The sequence below is a fragment of the Sorex araneus genome, chromosome 2 (assembly GCF_027595985.1).
Source record: "Sorex araneus isolate mSorAra2 chromosome 2, mSorAra2.pri, whole genome shotgun sequence".
NCBI lineage: Eukaryota > Metazoa > Chordata > Mammalia > Eulipotyphla > Soricidae > Sorex > Sorex araneus.
The window spans coordinates 327,846,356-327,870,944 of record NC_073303.1 but is presented as its reverse complement, the minus strand read 5'-3'; the positions used below and the strand labels follow the sequence as shown (position 1 = coordinate 327,870,944).

The 24,589-nt window shown below is 38.6% G+C and overlaps 1 protein-coding gene and 1 non-coding gene across 4 annotated transcripts in view; both read right to left on the bottom strand.

Annotated features, from left to right (window-relative positions):
- The window catches only part of EPB41L3 (erythrocyte membrane protein band 4.1 like 3), a 216,593-nt gene that overhangs the window by 143,681 nt on the left and 48,323 nt on the right, over positions 1 to 24,589 (bottom strand). The window lies entirely within an intron of this gene.
- Positions 6,733 to 6,839, bottom strand: LOC129402824 (U6 spliceosomal RNA). The gene has a single exon (XR_008628865.1). It is a non-coding gene; the product is annotated as a U6 spliceosomal RNA (small nuclear RNA).

The window sequence follows — 24,589 nt, the reverse complement described above, 5'->3', positions numbered from 1 at the left end:
GTTGACAAGAATGCCTCAGAAGAAAGCCTTCAATATGTGCTTGGGCAAGATCATATTGAAATCTTGCTCAGGACTGGGGAGATGGCTCAATGAGCTACCCAGCTCCGCATGCTGGAAGCCCATGTTTGATCCCTGACACCACATGACCTCCTGAACCCTGAATGGGGAGCAGCTCTTGAGCATAGAGCGTGGAATTGCCTCCGAGTACTACTAGGAATAGGCCAGAAACAAAACAGAAAAAAATAAAATCCTATTCAACTCTGGGATCAGTTTTGTGGGTTTTTTCTTTTTTCTTTTTTATTATTAATTTTAGCTATTTGTTATTCAAGGTACCAGGGCTTCCTAGCAATTATTCAGCATTGTTGATGTAGTAACTCAACACTCACTTAAATATATATTAATGTAAGCATTAACATACATGCCATGGAATAGAAAATAGAACTCCATTATCAGCTGAACTGCATTTTTTTGGGGGGGGGCACTTTTTCTTCATAAATGTGATGATGACACCCACCATCTTTTCCTTTCTCATGTATTCCTTGCTCCATCAAAGTTGATTCATTTGTTCATAAAAACTCACTCTCTGCCTCTGAATTAGGCTTTACTTAGCTCGTTTAGATGGCCGGGTGTGAGAGTGTAAAACTGTTACTTGAGTCAGTGTGTAAAATCTATACTGAAAATCATGAGATGCTTCTGAAACTTTTTCTCAGCTCACCCAGGTGTGGTAATGCCCACTACCAAAGTTAGCCACAAAATCTAGTAGACATACATTTCTTATAGTACACACATCTTCATGAATATCATGAAGTTCAAGGTCTCCTGTGTGATTTCTTAAAATCACATGTGGCCTTGAGCAAATTTTAACTTCACTTGATACCAATATCCATTGAAATATTCCATCCATTTTGTTTTATTAGAATAGAGTAGTGGTTATCAACAATAGTTACATCTTAGAAGAAGCACTTGGGGAAACCTTTTAAAATTAAAAGCAAATGAAATGACAAATCACAAATGAGTGACAGATGCATGTGGATTGACTGTTATAATCCTCTCTAAAACATTTCATCCAAAAACCTTAAATAAGAAATTTAAGTGCCAATGTATAAGATGTACTATAAGCTAATTAAGTAAAAATTTGTGGGGAGGGAAACCTAGACATAAATATTTTAAATTTAAGTTTTCCTCCATGGTAGGTCCCCAGACCTTGGGGCAGTCAGGAACCCCTTCAAGCACAGGCATGCTCAGGCCCTCACAGGATCCCTCTTTCAAATCCTCTTGGCCCTCTTTCAGCCCTTCTTGAAGTCCCTAAGCCCTGCTCCAGGTCTTGCTTACTAGGCGTCCCTAACAGAGAAACTATCAGGGTCATCTCAGCATTTGCAGGCAGCACCTGTGTTTGTACTATAGCTTGTACCTAAGTATATCCAGGACCCATACACTGGTTGTTTGGGTGTTGTTATTTTTAAGTTCCTAACTTATCTCATATGTTGACAGAGATGAGAACTAAGTACAAAAAGGTGAAGGAACAAAATTAAATTGAATGCTAAGAATTCCTCAAAAGAAGTATTCAACAGATAACAATAGCAATCACTTATTTAAAACTTTAAAAAGTTACCTAGAGTACTTTGTAGAAGGCATTTGATCGAATATACACATACCCATTACTCTCTATAAAACGGGTTGTTTTTTGAACACATGTTCTCTTTCCTTGGCAATGCTTTCCATCAGATTTGTTGATACTCACACTTTGGGGGAAATCCTATAACTGTAGTTGGCTGCCCATTTCACAGTAATGTGTCAATAAAATGTTGGCATATTTAACAACAGGCATAAAGAACTCATAACACACTAAATATCATGACTAGAATTTCAACAATTCTTCAAATACCCTGGAGAAATAAATAACTCTCATAGTTTGATTCTAAGTTCTTGTGTTGAAGAGGAAAATACACATGAGCACTATTAATTTAGTTGAGGAATAATAGAAGGTTCTAGTATGTATGTCTTGACTAAACAGGTTGATTTTTTTTTTAAAAAAATTAAGAGACCTCAGGAATTATGTCTAAATAAGTATGATATTAATGACTTATAAATTGGGGCTAGCAGTTCTCCCTAGATATGTCCAGGCTCTGGGTACTTGGCCCATGATCATTATTTTCGCATGATCTGGAATGTATTGAATATTTACCTTGTTCAGAGAACTGTTTTACAAACAACTCTATGTGAACACCTCATTTCACCATTATAAGGTCCTTGTGAGACAGATTCTGTGATAGCCCCTATTTTTACAGAGGAAATGAATGGAGCAGAGACAGAGTCGATAACATGTCAAGTTACATGTTAACAACAGTGGAGCCAGTGTACAAACTCAGAAAGTCTGACTCCTCGGGTAACCTTGTGAAGTATACACACATGTACAGTGGGTTAGATTTCATGAAATTGCAAAAACAGTGGTTTTTGCAGTAGTTTTAATGCAAGGAGAAAATACTGCATGGAAGAATGAAGGGAAGTTTCTACCACCACAGGTTCTTAGCAGAAAAAGTTCACTTAAATGTCGCTGACATAGAAAGGTAATTCAGGTTTTCCAGAAACTACCAAAAAAAAAAAAAACTTAAGGCAAATGCCAAAAAGTTATTGTACTAATTATTAACCTAAACACCTACTGTGTGCCACACACTATTTTAAACTCTTCCTGTATATTTTCACCTACATTTCTCACTGTTCTGTGAGTAGAAACCTTCATTATAGAGATAATAAAACTGTTGTCACCAACTATCTGTCATTTGCCCTTGGTTACACATTTGGAAAGTAGTGGATCAGGGAATTTGTTTTGTTTTGTTCTGAGGCCACCCACTTCTCACTACACCTGCCCACCCACTCACAGGGGTCAGCCAGCACCTACCTCTTCAGAGTTCCTTGAACAGCCTTGCCTCATTTCTCTCTTCTGCTACTCGAAACATTTCTAATCATTCTCCAGACAGGAGATATCATGAGTGAAATGACCCACTTCTATGTTCAGAGTCCTAGAAGGCCTCCAAACTTGCCCTCTTGCCATCTGATCCTATGTCCCCCTTCCCCGACCGCATCTGACAGCCACCCTTCCTCCTCACTCACTCACTCTGCCCCCTCTTACCTAGGACACCCCACTCTCACGAAACCTTCCTCTCTGACATGTAGCAGCCTTACTTCATTCATGCATCACCCTCTCAGAGGTGATCCTGGTGACACTGAACATTGAAGGCAGCACTCTAACCCCTTATCCTGCTCTAAGTCTAAATGTTTTCATTCTTTCTTTTTCCTTTTTATTTTGTTTGTATCTTTATTCAGTCTAGTTTGCTTTTGTTTCATTTTTTTCTTCTGCTCTACAAACATCGATATTTAATTGAGATATAATATTGTTTGCATTGGATTTAATGAGTTGTATGAGTAATATTTTCAAGCTGTTTGCCACAATAAATCCATTAAATGTCCATCAAATCCACACATATTTGTCATTTTATTCCTGCTATCCAACTAACCCATGCCTCCCTATTGACTATGTTTGCTGTCTATCTCTAACTGTTCTAGAAATCCCACATGACCAGGTTTCCATCCTCCTACTTCCTGGGTATCCTAACTACCTAAGTGCTGGTATAGGAAAGTCAGTTATTATTTTTAAAAATTATTTTTGGGGGACTGGAGCTATAGTACAGTGGGTAGGGCATTTGCCTTACTTGCGGCTGACTGAGTTTGATTCCCAGCATCCCATAGAGTTACCTAAGCACCACCAGGAGTAATTCCTGAGTGCAAAGCCAGGAGTAACTCCTGTGAATAGCTGGGTGTGACCCAAAAAGAAAAAATATATTTTTAAGAATTTTCTATTTATTATTATTATTATTATTATTATTATTATTATTATTATTTATTAAGGCACTGTGATTTACAAAGTTATTCATAGTTAAGTTTCAGGCAGGCAATGAAACCACCAATCCCACCACCAGTGCCAAGTTTCCTACACCACTGTCCCCAAGTTCCTTCCCAACACCCAGCTTGACTTCTTGACAGGCACATTTTTAAGTTTGGTTGTTGTAGTTTGCATCTCACGTTTCACTTGGTTTCTGAGGTTCAGATCCACAGACATATTAGAGTTCTAATATGCCCACGAGTCTAAGACCTTTGTCCCCTGTCCCAGTTACCATCCATCCCCCTCTTTCTACTGCATTCAGATTTTTTCCTTCCCTGTCCTTCTCAGGTCTATAATCTAGGAGCCAGAGTCATCTGATACCCTCCCCCTCCCCCCACTCCACTTTGCTTTTTCTTTACATTCCCTTGTCCTGGTTATTCTGCTTATTTAAACTGAATCCAAGAATGGAGAAAGAACCAGAGATGACAAAATGAGACAGGCACAAGCACAATTCAATGCAAAGGTTCCCAGACTCACTTGGCCTACCACCCCTTTTGAGGAAAGAAATCCCTCAGTGTACCAACTCACCCCAGGAATCTACAGAAAGCAACTCCCTGCTGCACCCAGGGCTACTACTGTTACTGCCCCTCTAAATCGTTCCTCACCTCCATGTACTTTTCAGTCCACTTTGAGAAATACTGAATAAGGGGAATAGAAAGTACAGAACTGAAGGATTGGACTGTACAGAATTGGAAACCAAATGAAAAAAAAAAGATTTAGAAGGAATGAGCATGGGAAAGAGCAGAGGCTCCAGGATGAAAAAGTGCACAGTTATACATAGCAGGTCTTTTCTGGTCCTGTTGGTGGAACTTATTCAGACTAATTCTTCTAACTCTCCTAAGAAATTTCCAGTCCTCACTTCTGCACGAACATGCGGACACCAGAAGAATGCATTGCCTGCAAGGTGCACAAAACTCACAGAAGTTGCATCTTCCCAGTTGCCCCTGGGTTACTGTTGAATATTCGAATGGATTTACCAAGCAGTTATCTTTCCAGGACAAAAATCTATGACAGGATCCAAGGAAAACCCTCTCTACTCATCTTCACAAACAACAGGCATGCCCAGTGCAGTGGAAAATGTCAAATCAACTGAAGCAGAAATGTCCAGGATAATGTTATATTTCATATCAGTAGTTGTCATGGTGATAGTTATAAAGATTTAGCAATGATCAGGCAGTGAATACTTTAAAGAGCCTACTGGAGAGAAAGAAGTAGAAATCCACCCTTCATCTTCATAAGTTACTCTCATCCCAGGTGCTCCATTAAATGTTTCATTTCTTTTGATTGCACTTGGCTTACCCACAAAAAATTCTAGATTCTATAATTCTAAGTTTGAAGCCTACACTGTACTTTTCCATTTGGTCTGCATTAAGATTTTATTCAGTGATTTATAGTTTATTTTTTTCCCCAAGGATTTTTAGGTCATTCCTTCATCTACCAAGAATGTCTTCTAATTCCCAAGCTTCTTCCTCCAAAAGGACAGCCAAGTTCCAAGTCTTCACATCCCCTTAGCTATGTCATGGTGGGTATCTATATGTACTAACCATAAAATCAGAAGTCAGAGGAGAGGTAGAAGGAAGTGTCCTCTTTGTTCCTATACTTGTCTGCTCTCACTTTTGGTAACCAGGGGCTCACTATTTCTACTATGGGTAAAGGAAAGAGCAAACACATAAACCTCAAGCCAGGAAGTCTTTATAAAGCTCAGATACGTTACTCACATAGACTCTCAGATAGTTATCCCTAGCATTTGACAACAGACTGAAAATGTCTCTTGCCATCTTTCCTAGCAATGAAGCTGAAAAAAGAAATCTGCACCTGAAATACAGCCACTATAAGAACAAGGGCAGAAGTACCCCTCAGTCTAATGTTTCAGCCCCTGAACTCCACTACTAATTCACACTTGCTTTCTGGGTGCCATTGACTAAGACTGTTAGAGAAATTAAGGCTAGAAATAGAAGAGACATTTGTTTGTTGATCAGGGATGAGCTGTGGAAAAGCCAGGCAGACAATGAGCCTCTGTCTGTCCATGGCTCCACATGGTTGACATGGGACCCAGAATCTGCCCACAGGCAGCTCCATATGCCCATGTCCATTCTGGGCTTGGGTGCTTTGCTTCATCTCCTTTCATTTGCTTTCTCATTGCTAAACTGAATGATTAAACCTGCCTTAAGGATCACTGAGAAGATTAAATAAAATTATTGGTATAAAAAGCACTTAGCTTTGATATAGCATATCCTATGATATAGCATGTCTCATTTATGTCTAGAGCTCCCAGTAGCACACCTTGACCATTGACCTTGGACAATAAAATGTATGCGTGTGTGTGTGTGTGTGTGTGTGTGTGTGTGTGTAAGAGGTGGGGGGTGTCCATGAGATCTCCCTCTCTCCTGTGGATACAAAGATGCAGAAGCTGATCCCACTGCAGCATCAACCCACTTGATGCAGTGAAAGATGTTGAGATGTTGTCACAGTCCTCAGGAAGGATGTTGAACTTAGAACCCCACTTCACAGAGGAGGTGGGAGGCAGCAGCCAGGAGCCATTAATGCTAATTTGCAAGAATTGCTGACTTGGTTGCATTGCCCTATGTGAAAGGGGGGGTGCTAAATAGGGGGAATTCTATTCAGAGATAACAAGCTTCCTTTTAAAGAAATGCAGAAGAACTCTCATTGATAACATATCCTAGTTTAAAAATGCCTTCCCATGCCACTCCCCCCGCCCCCTTGCCCCCTCTCAGTTTTGTAGACATTATTCATATATCATTTTATTTATTTATTTATTGTTATTATTATTTTTTAATATGGAGCACTTCATGAATTTGCGTGTCATCCTTGCGTAGAGGTCATGCTAATCTTCTCTGCATCATTCCAATTTTAGTATATATGCTACTAAAGCGAGCACTGATCTTATCATTTTAAAAGTACTTACTGGAGGAGTTCTCGCAAAGACATTACTGGGAATCAATTAAAAAATTACAAATTTGGGAGGGCAGAGAGATAATACAGAAACTAAAGTACAGGATTAAAGCACAGGCTTTGCAACTGACAGACCCCAAGTTTATTCCTAGCACCACATGGCCCCCTGAGCAGTGCTAGAATGGCCTTGGAGGTCCCTGAGCATCACTCGGAGTATCCAAATGATCCCTGGAGTAGCAGCATTATATCCTTGGATCTTTTTACAGACTTGGTTATCTGAACGTCACTATAAGGAGTCCCAGGGTTTCCTGAATGTCACTTAGGGGAACCTCCGTTACGTTCCCCCCACCGCAAAAAAAGACCCCAGAAATACTCATATGTTTGAAGAGGAATTGTTTTTTGAAGGAGACAAAATGATTTAACCCCAGACTAATGAATAAGAGGGGCACAGGGGTTTTAGAGCCATTGAACATCAAAAAAAAAAAAAACCCTATAAACTAAAATCCTAACTTTTAGCTATGAACACGTTTAGTTCAGTTCTATAGTACAGCGGGTAGGGCCTTTGGTTGCCTTGCATGCAGCCCACCCAGGTTCAATTCCTCCGTCCCTCTCAGAGAGCCCGGCAAACTACCGAGAGTATCCCGCCCACATGGCAGAGCCTGGCAAGCTACCTGTGGCATATTCGATATGCTAAAATCAGCAACAACAAGTCTCACACTGGAGATGTTACTGGTGCCTGCTCGAGCAAATCGATGAACAACAGGACGACAGTGCTAAGACAGTGCTACAGTGCTACTGGATTGGCAAGTTCAAAAAGATTTTGGGTAAGTCAAGCCTCCCCACCCAAAATAATAACTATCATCCACTACTGCTTACTACTTGCTATGCTCAGGAAACCCTAAATCTATTATGCACATTTTAAAGGGTGGGAGAGGTTTGATGATTTGCTTGGGATTGCAACCAGGTAATGTAGAATGACATTTCTCTGCAAAGACATATTTATTTGAAAATTTTTTTCCTCCTGGAAGGCAGTCTTCTTTTGAATGAATGCCCTTGATATATCTTTCTAATCTACACTTTAATGGTCAAGTTTCTTTTAACCAATGTAAAAACATTGCAGCAAATATACTGAATTATTAGAATGTGAAGCATAAGCCACTGGAAAGAAAGAAGGCTTTGCAAATGTACAGACACTCCTGGTGCCTATAGACCCATCTAAAGACCCTTCCAAATGAACCTAATGAGAAACAGGAAATTCTTACTAGATAACGGGGCTTGTATCCATTTGTATGTGGGGATTTATGTAGAGCATTTAAGTGGTATAAATATAGCATAATTATATTCTGGGCCCAGGAACAAGTGGTGTCAAAAGCATCTGCCTTTCAAACATAAAGGTGTGAGTTTGGGCCTCAGAGCTACTCAATGCCACCAGCACTGCAAAGAGTGTGCAATCTCCAGCGTACATGCCACAATTAAAGTGTGGAGTCTCCAGCAAGCTCCGTAGCTCAAACTTGTGTGCACATCAGAACCAGCCATGTGAGCCCAGGATCATCACCGCTGAAGCATGTAACCCCAGTCAAGCACCACAACCAGAACTTCACAAGTACCACAACCAATATAACTACAATGTTTGGGGTATGTGGAGCCCCAAACATTGCAACAACAAAAGGAAGGGAAGGAGCCAGGAGAAAGACTCTCATGTTATGGATAATAGAATGGAAACTGCCCGTTCTCATGCTAAGTAAGCACTGTGCTTAAACTTGGTTCTGGAATTTGCTGTCCGTGTGGAGTAAGGCTGTCTGTCCAGGACTTGATGTTTTGGTTACAACTGGGAACGGCCACATATCCTTTTCAGTGATATTGCTTGATAATAAAATATGTTTTCTTCTTCCTAGCATAGTAAGCATCTGGCACATAGTAAGTACAATAAGAGTAAGCAGTATTAATAATAATATCTGTGCAAAAATATTTTACTTCGGTGTTCTGTCTAAGGGTCTTTATCTGCAAAAGGGCACAGCAGGACAAACATTTATATTCTACAACTGTATTCTTAGTCTTTGACTGTGGTGCTTTAATTCAATTAAGTTACATCAAGTATGAGTTTTTGGAACATTTCAGAGTATTTTCCTTGCCAACCATTACACACTGTCTGAAATTAATTAAATGATAGCTGCTAAAGTGAAGTTTCCAGGACCATTTCTATATCATCCCTCAGGAAGGAATAATTTGGTATGTACTTCTTATGAGATGAATAGACACTTTTTTTGTATTATAGAGGACTTTGAGAATTTCAAGATACTTATTTTTATGAAGTTGAAATAGTCACTCCAAAGCAGCAAAATAATAAAATAGATGATAAAATTTTCTATAATGAAATGTTCTCCAATCATTAAGTTTGGGTTTATTAACAGCCCTACTTACAAATTAACGGTGAAAGAAAATTTTCCTGGTTTTCTAACTTAAACAAAGGCTTATTTTAACACCAAGAGAGAACATTATGGGTATTCTGGACTATTTACCTCAATTATATGATGTCTCTGCTTCTGCCAGTAGAACCTTGCTTATTCCCTCCCATCTTACATCTCTGGAGATTGTTATATTAGGGCTATCTGTGAATCCATGAATAATTCAATGGTTACCAGAGGAAGGAGTCCTAAAGCAAAGCTTCATAGCATCATTGCAAAAACAATGGCAATTTGGGGCTGGAACACAGCGGGTAGGGTGTTTGCTTTGCACTCAGCCGACCCAGGTTCAAATTCCAGCATCCCATATGGTCCCCTGAGCACTGCCAGGGGTAATTCCTGAGTGAAAAGCCATGAGTAACCCCTGTGCATCGCCAGGTGTGACCCAAAAAGAAAAAAAATGACAATTTAGTGTAGCAGAAATACTATAGTTTATACATCTTGAAATGTACTATGGACTATATCTGCCTTGCATGCAAGACCCTGGTTTCTATTCAATCCCTGGTCCTTCAAGTACTGCTAGGAGTGACCCTGAGCACAAAGCAAGAACCTGACCACCACTGCATATGGACCAAATTATACTACCTAAAAAAGTGCCATGGATTAAATAGGCTTTCGTCTAATTACTCAGAAAACCAAACATTAAACTTATCTTTATATGGGAAAATATATCCTAATTCTAAAACTGTCCACCATGAATTTATGCATGAATTAAAAAAATCTATCGTTATTTGGTATAATTTGGAATTCTTGTTTTTGGAGGGGTATTGAGTTTGGGGCTATGCCTTGCAGTTCTCTGGTGCTATTCCTGGCTCTGTGCTCAGAAGTGATCCCTGGCAGTGGTTAGACAATCATAGGTATGTAGTTCAAGGATTCCACATGGGTCGACCACATGTAAGGGAAGCACCTTACCTCCAGCCCTAACCTGAAACCCTTATACTTTAGATGAATGATGCAACATTGGTTCATTTTCTCTTTAGAAAAGCATAAAGTCAAGTGAACTTATTGACAGTTTAATTTCTATCTTAGATTCTTTTTACATTATCTAAATATTTTAGCTACTACACAATTCATTGCTTTTCAAGTAACATACAAGAAAATTCATTGTACTGCAGTGATTATGCTTTTAGTTATTTTAGTTAAAGTTGACCTCAGCACGGCCTGTTATTTAGTCTGCCTTCAGATAGCCTGTTGATTTTTCTTTGCTTCTTAGTTTGATCTGTGACTCAAACAGTATGACATCACCTGAGTGTAAGAATCATGTACCCCTACTGACCTTCCCTGCTATATTTCTCTCCCTACATTCTCTCAGAATCGTGAGTTAGAGTAGACATTTTTGCATCTCTGTATAACAGAAATGCTTAATCGAAGGTATTTGCATAAAAAGGTGATATATAAATGGAAATAGCACAAGAACTGATTAAACCTAAGCTTAAAATTAGATGGGTTCTTTTGATTAATGGCATAGCAACGGTGTGATGAGTGATAGGTGAAGAACATCCACAATCCACAGTAATCTAGGTTTTAAGGGTGAACAGCGCTCATCTTTACCTGAAAACTAATTTTTAGCAAAGCTTCCACCAGAGAACATTTAGAAACTAAATAATACTGGCAGCACAATTTACCTATAATAGCAAACTTTTCAATTTTAACTTTTTTCCAACTTAATTCACTCGGTAGCAAAAGACAACTGGTTGCTGAACTAAAGTCAGAGCCTCAGGTAAAGTACAAATACATCTAAATAGGAGAATTAAGCATGCAGATCCGAAAAGTTCTAGAAAGCACTGCAGGATGCCCCACTGCATCATTCCAAAAATCTACATTTGTTCAGGTACATTGATCAGGAAGGGAACATTTGCACATTTATTGAAAGGAAATTAAATGGCAGAAACTGTTATGTGACTTGAATGTTGTATTCCATACTTTACATAGTCATTTCCCAGACTTCATACTGGAGTAAAGAAGAACAAAGAACTTATTATCTTCTGTGCTTTTCCTTATGGCCACACAAGGCAAATCCTTCATAAGAAGTGCCAAGCTTCTAAAAGCTAGTGATAGACTGAACTGTGAGAAATTTTAATTGTAAATATTACATACAGACTGGAACGATAGCACAGCGGGTAAGGCATTTGCCTTGTAAGCAGCTGACCTGGGTTTGATTCCTCTGTCCTTCTCGGAGAGCCCAGCAAGCTACTGAGAGTATCCTGCCTGCACGGCAGAACCTGGCAAGCTGCCCATGAAGTATTTGATATGCCAAAAACAGTAACAAGTCTCACAATGGAGACGTTACTGGTGCCCACTTGAGCAAACTGATGAACAACAATACAACAGTGCTACAGTGCTACATACAGTTGTAACTAATTTGTGCTTCAATGTCCATCCTGGCACCACATGTAAGGCATGTTTTAAAGAGGGGTGGGGGTGGGGTGAGGAGCAGTGGTGGGGAAGGCAGGCAGATGAGATACAGAATAGAAACAGAAGTCAATCAGAAAGAGTCTAGGCTTCTAGTTTAAGTATTTGGATAGTGACACCATTTATTGGCAAAGAGGACATGGGAGGGAGATAAAAATATATATAAAGGAAATTATGTTGTGTACATGTTGAACTTGAGTTACCTCTGAGACACTTTGTTCATCTTTTTCCTAGTCAGCAAAATATTCACTTGAAGATCAGGCATGTTTGTGATTAGGGAGAAACTGAGATTATGAGAGAGGATAACATCATCCAGAAGGAACATAAAATAAGGAAATAGGAGCCATTGGGAAGAGGAAGACCAGAAAGCAATTATCGGGGAGAAAGACTGTGTAGAACTAGCTAGAAAAATCTAGTGTAGATTTTTCTCCATTAAATGCTAGTGGAGGTGTAGTATCTGACATGCGTGTAACTGACTGGGTTCAATCCCAGCATCACATTACGGTCTCCCGAGCATAGCCAGAAATAATATGGTCCCTGAACACTGGCAGGAGAGCAGTCAGGAGTAACTCCTGAACATTGCCGGGTACGTCCCAAAAGCAAAGCAAAACAAAACAAGAAATAAAAATCCACTACATTTAGAATTCAGAAGTCACAAGTGAAGTTTCCAGAGCAATTTCACTAGTATTTGAGGGATAAATAATTCCTTCAATTGAGGAGTGAAGACAGACATAAAGGAATGCAAACATGGAAGCATAAATAAACTCGAGTGATAATAATAGCTAAGTTCTTGATGCCATAAGGGAGAAGAAGATTGGGTGTTTCCTCTCAATAACCCTATAATATAGCAGCTGCAATTACTGCCAATTTAGAGGTGAAGAAATAGAAAGGGAAGGAAATAAATAGAATGCTATCAAGAAGTAGATTAAGGAAAAGGGTTTTTGCTTCTGAAGGATGAGACAGACTCAAGCATAATCATTCAGGAAAGGAAAATGATGACAGAGACATAGTGGGTGGACTTAAAAAGCCAACAGTGGGTCCCTGTCTGCAGCATGTAAGCATCAGGGCTCTTAATCCCTTGTACTATCTCTCTAGCACCCCCATTTTTTATAACTTCTCCTTTTCACCTCCTATTTCATAGTCCACTTCCTCTCACCAGACGATACAAAGTCAAACCAGCCTTCCAAATTTAATCTATACAAGAGCTAAACTTTAATGGACACAACAAAGGATTGATTACATAAATCAGTGGTTTTCAACCTTTTAATATTTGCAGAGTACTGAAAATTGGAGAAATAGTCTGTGGGTCCTTATGGTAGAAGTAAAAAAAAAAAACACTCTTTATATTAGGAATACTTTTTTTTTTTTTTGCTTTTTGGGTCACACCCGGCAATGCACAGGGGTCATTCCTGGCTCATGCACTCAGGAATTACCCCTGGCGGTGCTCAGGGGACCATATGGGATGCTGGGACTCGAACCCGGGTCGGCCGCGTGCAAGGCAAACGCCCTACCCGCTGTGCTATCACTCCAGCCCTTAAGAATACTTCTATATCAATATTTACAATCTCATTACTACCTGAGCCAAGTAATCATTTATGGTATTGTGACAACTTCTATATTAACTGCCAGAAAATTTCTGAGAACCATCACTGGTCCATGGCCTTGAAGTTAAAAACCACTAAAAGACTAATGATTGTTTTCACAAAATAAACTTCTTAAGTTATTGGAATTACTTCAGTGAGTTATTCAAAGATTCTGGACAAATAAGGTAAGTTACAAACATTTGCCACAAACCAAAGAAAGAAAACAATGAATTAGTTAATATAATTGTGGAATATATTTTGAAATATGGTTTTCCTCCCATTTTATCTACCTTTGACCTATAATTCCTTTATTTGTGCTTATCTAAGAAATTGAGAAAGAGGAAAATAGAGAAATAAGGAAGAGGAAGGAAAAAGAGTAAAAAAGATGCATCTGAGCTTTCTTCTTTCTGTCTCGTTTTTCTAATACATATTTACTCATAAATATATGAACTAATGGGGAACATTCTCTACCTATCTTATTAAAATATTTACTTCCAAAAGCATTTCACTTTTTAATGTTTAATTTTTACCATCATATTATGTAATGTTTGTGTAGTTTTAAATTGTCTACTACAAATAATTATGACCAGTAAATCCAGAAAAATATTTAAAAAACTTAGAATGATAGTCAAATAAAATGAAAAATAAAGATCAAATTTCAACTTATAAGTCCATTTGTTGCCAAAAATTACAATAGGTAATCAATAAAATTCTTCTGAGCATTAAAATATTACATTACAGTAATATTCTATAAAGTGGATTAGAAATTAAAGTATAAGGGTAGAAATAAATGATGCATAGTATTTATAAAAGAAAAGTTTGCCCCTGCATTCTTGAAACAGATACGACAGATTACAAATTGCCATAATAGTTAAAAGATTCATCTAAAAAATTATATTGGTTTGATTATGAAAAGTACAAAAAATGCATGAAATTTGAAATTACATGCTATGTAACCACATTTACAAAAACATTAGTAAATAATATGTATTTTAATAACAATTTTGTAAAGAGAAATCAAAAAATTTTACATTCTATGCCCTCCAACAAACAACTATCTTATCTGATATTTATTTATAGATATCCCCTTTAATGAGGTATGTAATTATGTATATAACTGTCTGACGTGTTCTTTCTCCCGCTCAATATTTAATTCTAAAATAGTATTTTAGGGACTTTTATTTTTTTATTTTTATATACATATTTTTTTGCTCTTTGGGTCACACCTGGTGATGCACAGGGGTTATTCCTGGCGCTGCACTCAGGAATTAATCCTGGCGGTGCTCAGGGGACCATATGGGATGCTGGGGATCGAACCAGGGTCAGCCATGTGCAAGGCAAATGCCCTACCCGCTGTGCTATTGCTCCAGCCCCTATTTTGGGGACTTTTAGAAAAAATACTTTAGTAAGAGAGTGAAAGGTTAAGGCACTTTCCTTGCAAGTGGCTTACCTGGAGTAAATCCCCAGCACCTCATATTTTCCCCAAGCACTGGCAGGAGTGATTTGATCCCTGAGCACAAACCCAAGAGTAGGCCTTGGGCATGGCTGGGTGTGGCTTCAAAAATTAAGCTTAGCTTCAAGCATAAAAGTGCGGAGTGTGCATCAAATTACTTTTAGACAGTATAGCATGAAGACTCCTGTTCCTTAATATAGTGTCATTCCATCCATTCCCAACAGCTTTCCTCTTTTATCTCTAGGGCATATACCAATTCCTCTAGATGATTTTGATATTAAGTTTGAGAGAAACACAAGGATTTGTTGACATATCAAAGAATGTTTTTGAAGCAGTAAATTTGAAATATGGATCTAGATTTCCCAGAGGTATAGCCACATTTGCTGGAGGTTCCCCAGGGTATACACAAGTCCCGATTAAATGCAAAACATTGGTAAACAGAACATCTGCGGGTGATACTGATTATTTGTCAACACAGGGAAAAACTCTAATGAAGTTGAAATAACTTTATTCTACTGCACTAACCTCCCCACTGGATGTATTAAAAACATTCTCAGGCTCTGATGGAGAAAGCACATAAGTGGTTTTAGTCCATAGAGTACATATTTCCAAACCTCTTAATTTTCAAATTAAGAAGTTGTTATTGAATATGTTGTTGTCAGGTAACAACTTCACATCAGATACCTTAAGGAGCACTGACCCGCTTTTAGCGGGCTTTGAATATAAGAAATTCAATACCAACTCAAACTGAAGGCTGACTTTCAGTTACAAAAACTTCAGGAGCTGTCTGAAGACTGAATTCAGTGCTGGTTGTTCTCCTGAAGATCATTTCCATAAATACAATTTTACAAAATGTATCTTGATTATAATCTGCAGGTAGATTTGATTGGGCAAAATTTCTTTTCAACTGTACTGCATAGCACTTTGGAACAATTTTCAGTAATCTTGAAGAGGAATACTTAAAATTAGTCCTTCGAATATACAGCAATCTAAAGAAAGAAGGATGAATTATAACAATAACAAGTCTTCCTTTTGATAAACAGAACATTTTTAGCAAATGGTTGCATCTTAAAGAAATGGTCAGGCGTCTCCAAATATTTCACACTTCACTGTATAAAGTTAGAATTAACTTTATGCTTAATAGCAATCACTCACTTTCTAATGTGGAGTTACTATCACTACTGTGTTTATGGTCAAAAGAATAATTAAAAATCAGCGGAGCTAATCAACAATTAGACTAGAATGATACGGAAGTGCAATATATAAAGTAGTTGTCAAATTAAGCACTGTGAAGGAGCATCTTACATTGACTGCCCTTGAGAACCAAGAAGGGGTGAGAGGAAGAGCAAAGGGTTATGCCTTAAAGTTCATAATACCTGGTGACTAATTTAGAGACATTTATTTCTCTCCATAAGAAAGCATATCTTTCTTTTCTCAGCACACTTCCCAAAAATAGATGCTTCCCATAGCTTATTTTCAATACCTTTAAGTGGAGGGTGTTTATCTGGTAGCTATAGTAAGAATTCATAATAAGTTTCCCATGGCAACTAATTTTAAACAGCAGATATAATTCAAATGATATATTTTTTTTTTTATCACATGCCAGTGGTGGTCAGGGGCCTCACCTGGCAATGCTGGGAGCCCATAGTCCATGCAGAAATCAGAACCAGGGTCCCGAGGACAGCTGCTCACCAGGCAAGCACCTTAACCTGTCTATCTCCCTGGCCCTCTACTGTATTTTTACAGTAAAGTGTTCCAGTTTTTGTTACTTTAATTAAAAATAAAACTTTGCTTAAGCTGAAGACAAATTGCTTTAAAAGTTGTAACCGGTGTTATTTTCTTTTAAATGTTACAGATGTGAGAATCAAGCTTTCTTTTTTTTTAATTTATTTTATTGAATCACCAAGTGGAAAGTTACTAAGTTCTCAGGCTTATGTCTCAGTTATACAATACTCAAACATCCATCCCTTCACCAGTGCCCAAAGATCCCAGTCTACCTCCCAACCCCCGCCCTCCCAACCCCCATCCCTGCCTGCGTAACTGATAAATTTCACTTCATTTTCTCTTTACCTCGATTACATTCCATAATTCAACACAAAACTCACTATTGTTGGAGTTTTCCCCCAAGAAAACAGCCCTATTGCCAATGATAGTTAGTTTTCTATTGCTAAGGCTGGAGAGATATGAAGTCCCACTGTTTCAAGTACATAGAATTTTTTCCCTCCTTCCCGCGCCACCAAGTTCATGCCTGCTTAATAAATAGTCCTCATATTATGGCTGACACCACACCGCCCGACGAGAAAAAAGGATGTTTCCCATCCTCGGTCGGCATGGGGCTATGGCTTAGTTCACAGTCTAGACACATGGCTGCAAGCAGTTTCTGGAACCAAAAGTAGTTCCTCCGGATTCTGGTTGATCTGCAGCAACGAAGCTGCACAAAAGTGTGGCCTCCCGGGTCGAATCTCGGTGGAGCACGCGCTGGTATTGGCCCGAGGCTGCCCAAGTGTCCTGCTGTTCCTGTTCCAAGTACATAATTTTTTTTTTCACCCTCGCATTCCCACGCCTCTAAGTTTGTGCCTGCTTAATAGACCTCATAATATGGTGGATGCCACACCGTGTTTCTCCCAGAAAAGGGAAAAGAACCAAGAAAGGAGGATATTTCCTCTCCTTGGCCGGCGTGGGGCTATGGCATAGTTCACAGTCTCGAAAAGTGGCTGCTACTTTGATTACCTTCAATATTTCAACAAAAAACTCAGTATTATTGTTTGGAGTTTCCCCCCACAGTCAGACCTGCTAAAAAGGAACCGTTTCACATTGCTGACAATTAATAGATATTAGGTCTCTTATATAAGAGATAAGAGATATTAGGTTTTGGTTTTTTTGTATGAAGTCCAGAGAAAATTCTGCCAGTAATTGCATCCCTGCAAGCTTTTACTTCCCTTTTGTGGTGCTCATATGATGGAGAAGCCTGGAGAGCATGGGCCAGGGGCTCCCATCACAGTCTGGAGGCCTCTCCAGGAGCTGCTCGTGTCCAAATTAGTTCAATTGCCTCTGGGGTAGAGCTCGTACAGCCGAAAAAATCGAGAATCAAGCTTTCTAAATTGCATATTGACTCTTAAAATGTCCTTGGGCCAGAGTGATGGTACAGTGGAGAGTCCATGTGCCTTGCACATGACTGAACTGCGTTGGTCTGAACCCCCAGCACCCTATCTTCCCAGTCCCTACCCTAGCACCCTATCTGCCCAGTCCCTACCCCAAAGCATGGTCTCTGCCCCCAAAACCCCAGCATTGCGGTAAGTGATCCCTGAGCACAGAGCCAGGAGTAACCTCTGAGCACAGCTGGGTGTGGCCCCTTCAAAACAAATTGTTGTTGTTGTTTTGGGGCCATACAAGCAGTGCTTAGGGGTTATTCTTGGCTCTGCACTCAGGAATCACTCCTTACAGTGCTCCAGGACAATATGGGATGCCAAGATCCAACCTGGGTCAGCCATGTAGAAGGCAAACGCCTTACCCGCTGTACTAGTGCTCCAGCCCCCAATTTAAAAAATAATAATAAAATAGGAGTCCTCTTACTGGTAATTATATTTTTGGTAAATAGGTATATATATGACAGGTAGTCTAATGGTGGATGGGTTTTCTCCCTTATTGTACCAGGTACTAGAAAACTGCATTTTGATTATCTGTGTTCTGTCTTATTTTCTGCCTTCATGATTTCAGTGATCATTTATTTCTTTTGTCCCTTTGCCTCCTTACATTATCCTTTCTTACCAACAGTAACACTTGTTAAAATTATACTTAAAATAAGAATACATAACTGTGACTTCATCTAACTGAGAGAACGTGCTTTAATACAAGGACATAGTAATATCTCTTTGGGCTATTAAGTGGCATTTTTCATTTCTATTTCCTGGAATTTGGCATTTTAGAAGAGAATCAGAAAATTATTGGATCTAAATAGAAAAGGTACTGCTTTTCAACACTTTAAGTGCACTGAGTTAAACAGACATATAGTGACTGACTTCAATACTGAACTATCATTTATAATATTTTAACATGAAAAATGTATTTAAAATTCTAAATAAGGGGCTTGCCAGCTTCTGGAATACAGCCTATTCTTAAGCTGAAAACTTCCTTCACTCACACAGGTTTAATTTCTCTGCTGTTGCCTGGTAACAGAGATGTGGTAAGAGATGTCAGAGGTTAAGGAGCAGACTAAAGTCATTATGGAAAGCAAGCCTTATCAGCCTTTTCCATCTTACTCTGTAATCCTTGAAATAAAATAGGTTTCATTGTACTAAATCGCCAGTATTTTTTCTTATCAAATGCCAAATTTGGGGGGACTTTTTTTTCTGATGGAGTACAAATCTAGTATACATGGGAGGTTTAATACAGGCATTGCTTTGAAATGGACTTCTCTATTACACCAGCATGCTTTGAATGTTAAAGTGAAAAACTTCGGTCATTCTCAAGTCATGTACTCTGAGAAAAGCAACTGTGAATCCATTTGAAAGCATTCCAGAAGAATTCCTATTAAGACCACACTGGTTTGGAATTAATGCCTTACTCTGAAAATTTAGTTAATGTTGAATCACATTTAACATTTCATTTTCATTGGTTTGATTATTTCAAAATTACTCCTTATAGAAAGGAATGCAAAATGTCTTATGGGTTTGCTATTTCTACTCTAAAATGAGTAGAGTCAAAATATCAGCACCATCTCTGGAGTTCATTTTGTTAGCCCTCTTCTGTACCAAAGGCTGGACTTCTCGGAATTCATCACTCCTCGGTGGTTAATTGCCTTTCAGCAGGATGTATTTTAAGTCTTCTTTTCCAGGGTGAGTAAGATAATATGCCTTAGTGATTTTTTTAAAAATTTATAGGCTGTAAAGTTGTTCCATGACATCTAAGCTCAGATTTTAAGCCTTTTTCAAATTACTGCTCTAAAGGCTACCTAAGTTAGACTCACTTTTCATATTGGGTTGAAGTGAACCCAACAGTAATTTCCTTTTGTTTTGCTTGATTTCTTTTTTGTTTGGGTCATCCCCAGCAGTGCCCAGCCTGCTGCTTAACAGAATGCTCCTGGGTGCTTCTTGCATGGAAAGCATATGCTGTAGTCTTTGAGCTCTCTCTCTTCCTCCCTTCTTCCCTCCCTCCCTCCCTCCCTCCCTCCCACCCACCCTCTCTCTCTCTCTCTTTCTCTCTCTGTTCCTCTCTCTCTCTCTCTCTCTCTCTCTCTCTCTCTCTCTCTCTCTCTCTCTCTCTCTCCCCTTCTCTCTCTTTCTTGCCCTGAGATTCTTTTTGGAGAAAGAATTTTTATCCCTGAAGATTACTTTCTTTTATCTATGAGTGAAGCTGCAGAGGTCATTCACTGGAGGTGTCACTAAAAGAAAATAAAGTCTGTCCTTCCTCCATTGATACTGAAATACTCTGGCAACACTGCACTCCCAGTTTTAGTCAGATATAGACGACAAAAATTCTGTGTTGTATAGTTATTACCAAAAGCAAAATTGGGGGGTGAGGACAGAGATGGTAAAGCAAGTGGCCGACCTGGATTCAATTCCTGGAATCACACATAGTCCCGTAGCCAAAACAAAACAAAACAAAAAACCAATAGAGGAGCTGGAGCAATAGTACAGCAGGTAGGGCGTTTGCCTTGCACGCGGCCAACCAGGGTTCAATTCCCAGCATCCCATATGGTCCCCTGAGCACTGCCAGGAGTGATTCCTGAGTGTAGAGCCAGGAGTCAGCCCTGAGCATCGTCGGGTGTGACCCAAAAACCCAAAAAAACCCACAAAAAAAAAACCAACAGAGAGAAATGTATCCTTGCCGGAGTATAATTTATACTTTTATTTTATTATAAATTTATTATAAATTATACTTTTGGATAAAACTATGTACTTGGAATTACTATTGCTTTTGAAATTACTCAAATAAGCTAGTCCAGCATGTAAATGTGAAAAATTAAGGAGGTGATAATCAACTACAGTATCAGTCTCACTATCTCTGTTCAACGTGTGCTGGTGAAATCATTGTCTCATACACGACCTTTTGAGGATGTCAATAGAATAAACTCCTCCTTGATCACAGTACTAGCAAAACTTGAGCTTTCATCTTACAGATGCATAAAATGTGTTATCAACCATTATTTTCACTTTTCAGAGTGTAATTTGCAACCTACCCCCATCAACTGCATAAGGTTCTAAAGTATGTATTTATCATACCTTTTTAGTCCTCACTTTACTTTTTTCTTCCCATACTGTTAAAAACAAACAAACAAACAAACAAACATACATACACCAATTGCCTTCTACAGGAGTGCCTACTTTGAGTATGCATATATTCACAACAAGAATTTTATAAATAAAAAGATAATTGTTAAAAACATGGAAAATAAGAAAATTAACCATTTTTGTTCTTAGTCTTTGTTTCATAAATTCAAGTATAATGAAGCTCATTTCATGTCAACTCCTCTTATTGCTTTTATGAACCACATTTTCAAGAGGCACTGGGAGACTTCTAAGCAGAAAAACTTAAAAATTGGAGGGTACAGAAAAGAGAAGATAAAAATCTCACTCTTTGGTAGGAAGAAAGCAAATTTCTGTGACTACAGATCACTTCTATGGAAAATTAAGAAAATGCCAGTCAGGAATTTCTTGTGTTAAACCCACAGGTGACATTTAAAATCCTGACACATCCAATTTGTCAAACAGAAGAATGTCATCTCTACAATCCATATTTATGAAGTGGTTTATAGTACTGTAAAAGTACCGCATCACCATTTATTCTACACACATATGCAATTCTAAAAATTACTCCAAACCTGTTACTATATTTTTCCACCCTCACAAGTTAGAAAAAAACTTCATTAAGAAACAAAGCAAGGAAATAGACAATAGCCAGTGACAACAAACACTGAGTTTCTGCCAATACAACTGAGTCTGCCCAACTGGGGGGTCCAGTAGTGAGAGACAGAGGTGAAGGCATATTGGCACTCTTGTGATGGGTGTGGTGCAGCATCATTCTATGCTTATTGTATAAATCTTAATGTTACTGTAAATCATGATAAATCATGATGCTTTGATGAAAAATTTGATGATATATTTACTTTAAAAATGAGTTTACAGAAAAATTACATTGGCTAACCAAAAGAGTGATTTTTCTGATAGGGAACAGTTATAATCTCCAACAAATAGACTTGAATATTTAGTCTAGTTGCTAGAGAGAGGAACTATAACTCTGGATTATCAGAAGACACAATGACTTGAGATCTTGTGTGCTAACTAGAAGGTAATTGAATCTGTTAAAAATCATCAGTATAGAAGAAATTTTTTTGTTTTGCTTTTTTTTGAATCACACCCAGCTATGCTCAGGGGTTACTCCTGGCTCTGCACTCAGGAGTCACTCCTGGGAGTGCTTGGGGGACCATAGGGGAACCCGGGTCAGCTGCGTGCAAGGCAAATGCCCTACCTGCTATACTATTGCTCCAGCCTCAGTGTAGAAGAATTTTATATTAGAATATTTAGCAGCATATACATATATACATACATAGGCATATATACATATGTGTATATATGCAAATTGTTTCATTGTTTTGATTCAAACATTGACAGATACCCCAATGTTTAACATTACTTTAACAGACTCCAGTTCTTCTTCTCCTCTCAATCCATATTACTCTACCTCCTCTCAAGCTCACAGTGAACCACTAGCACCCCACGTGGTCACCTGAGCCCACCAGGACTGATTCCTAAACAGAATCAAGAGTAAACCCTTAGAACCTCAGGGTGTGCCCCCCAAACAAACAAATCCAGACTAGATTAGACAACTTCGATTCTGGGCCAGCAAGAGAGCTCAAAGGGCTTAGTGCACAATTTGCAGGCTGGAGGTCTGGGTTTAATTCCCAGCACCAAGATGGCCCCTGAGCATCACTGGGAGACCTCTGATACAGAAGTGGAAGTAGCCCCTAGACAGTACCAGCATGCCCAAAGAAAACAAACAAAAAAAATTCATTAAAAAGTGATCAAGTTCTAACTAATGATAAGTGGAATATTAAACTAATACAAATCCTCTGAAAATATTGCCTAGTATACATTTTAAAAAACAACACTGCTACTTCTATGTTAAAAATTATGTCTTAACAGTTTGTCCCTTCAGCTAATACAAAGTGAAATTTCCTCTTAACACTAATTTCTTAGTGATGTGGCTTACTCTATCATTCTCTGATGAGGACACAGGAAGGCACCATGGACATGAACTTACTAGAATTAGTTATCTAAGTATAATACTTCAGTATCTTCAATGTATTTCATTTGTGTAAAATACATATGTGTATGTATCTATAATTTGAATAATTCTAGAATTTCAGAGACAACAAACCTAGAATTTAGAATGCTTCCCATCCAGATGTTTTTCCTAAGTAGTACATTTTTTACCACATATACATACAAAGATAACAGGTTTTCATCTCCCAGACTTGAAAATTTCTTCAAATTTATTCATACACTATCTCTAATCTTTTTATATTTCTAACTAACTATATCATATCCACTTTTATTTTTCTTTAACTTTTTTCATTTTCACACCAATACCTGTGACTTGGACTGGAGAGATAGCACAGAGGGTAGGGCGTTTTTCTTGAATACGGCCGACCTGGGTTCGATTCTTTCATCCCTCTTGGGATTCTTTCATCCCTCTTGGAGAGCCTGGCAAGCTACCAAGAGTATCCCACCCACAGGGCATAGCCTAGCAAGCTACATGTGGCATATTAGATATGCCAAAAACAGTAACAAGTTTCACCATGGAGACATTACTGGTGTCTGGTAGGGCAAATCGATGAAGAAGGAGAAGACAGAGCTATGAGTGCTATCTGTGAACTTGAGCTGGGGGACAGGGAAAGGCACAGTAGCTTTCAGTGGTGCTAGCAGAACATGCCCTCAGGGATCAAACCCCAGTTCCCCCATGCAAAACATGTGTTCCAGCCCTCTGAACTCTCTCACAGTCCTGAAACCTTTGATTTGCGCTGAATTATTTCTAAAACATTGTTCACTGCATACTCCATTCTAAAACCCCACTCCACTCCAAAAATATCTCATAACTCATCATTTTCAACATTATCATAAGTATTCAATAACCAACAATAATTTCTGTATCTAACAAATTATTATGAGCATTCTGGGATGTTCTTCTTAAGAAGGTTTGCATGTGAAGTTGACCCTTATTTCCACCTGTACCTAAAGTGCTTGTATCATGAGGAATGTCAAGTGCTAAATGTTTGTTTCCTTCTGGGAGTCTGGAATTTTTAAAAGAATTAGGCAAAGGTCATCTACGTGGCACCTCCGCTCCTCCAAAAAATAAATAAATAAACCCAGGCAGGAACCTTTCATTAAGTTTCCCTAGAGTATTTTCCATATTTTGTTGCAGATTGTTTCTGCAAGAATGAAGGCATATTCTGCATCAATATTACAGTCAAGTGTCAATTGTATACAAGGATGTTTTGGGGAACTATTTCATAAGGCAATTTTGTCATTCTGTAAATGTAATTGAGTATAATGTACAAGCCTAAATGGTGTAAACTGCTTTTCACATGCAGGTTATTGTTATAGTCTATTTTGAACCACTGTCATACCCATGGGTTGTTGCTTACTGAACCATATTTAAGCATCACGTGACTGAGAGAACCCTTGAAGTTTGTGGCTGGTTTGCCCAATGCTTAGTCCCATATGCTCTAACCCTTTGCTGGTTTTTGCTTCATTGCTTCAACTTTCAACCATGACCTGTGAGTCCCCTAGAAGAATTACCCAATTGGGTAACTTTAACACAGCTAACA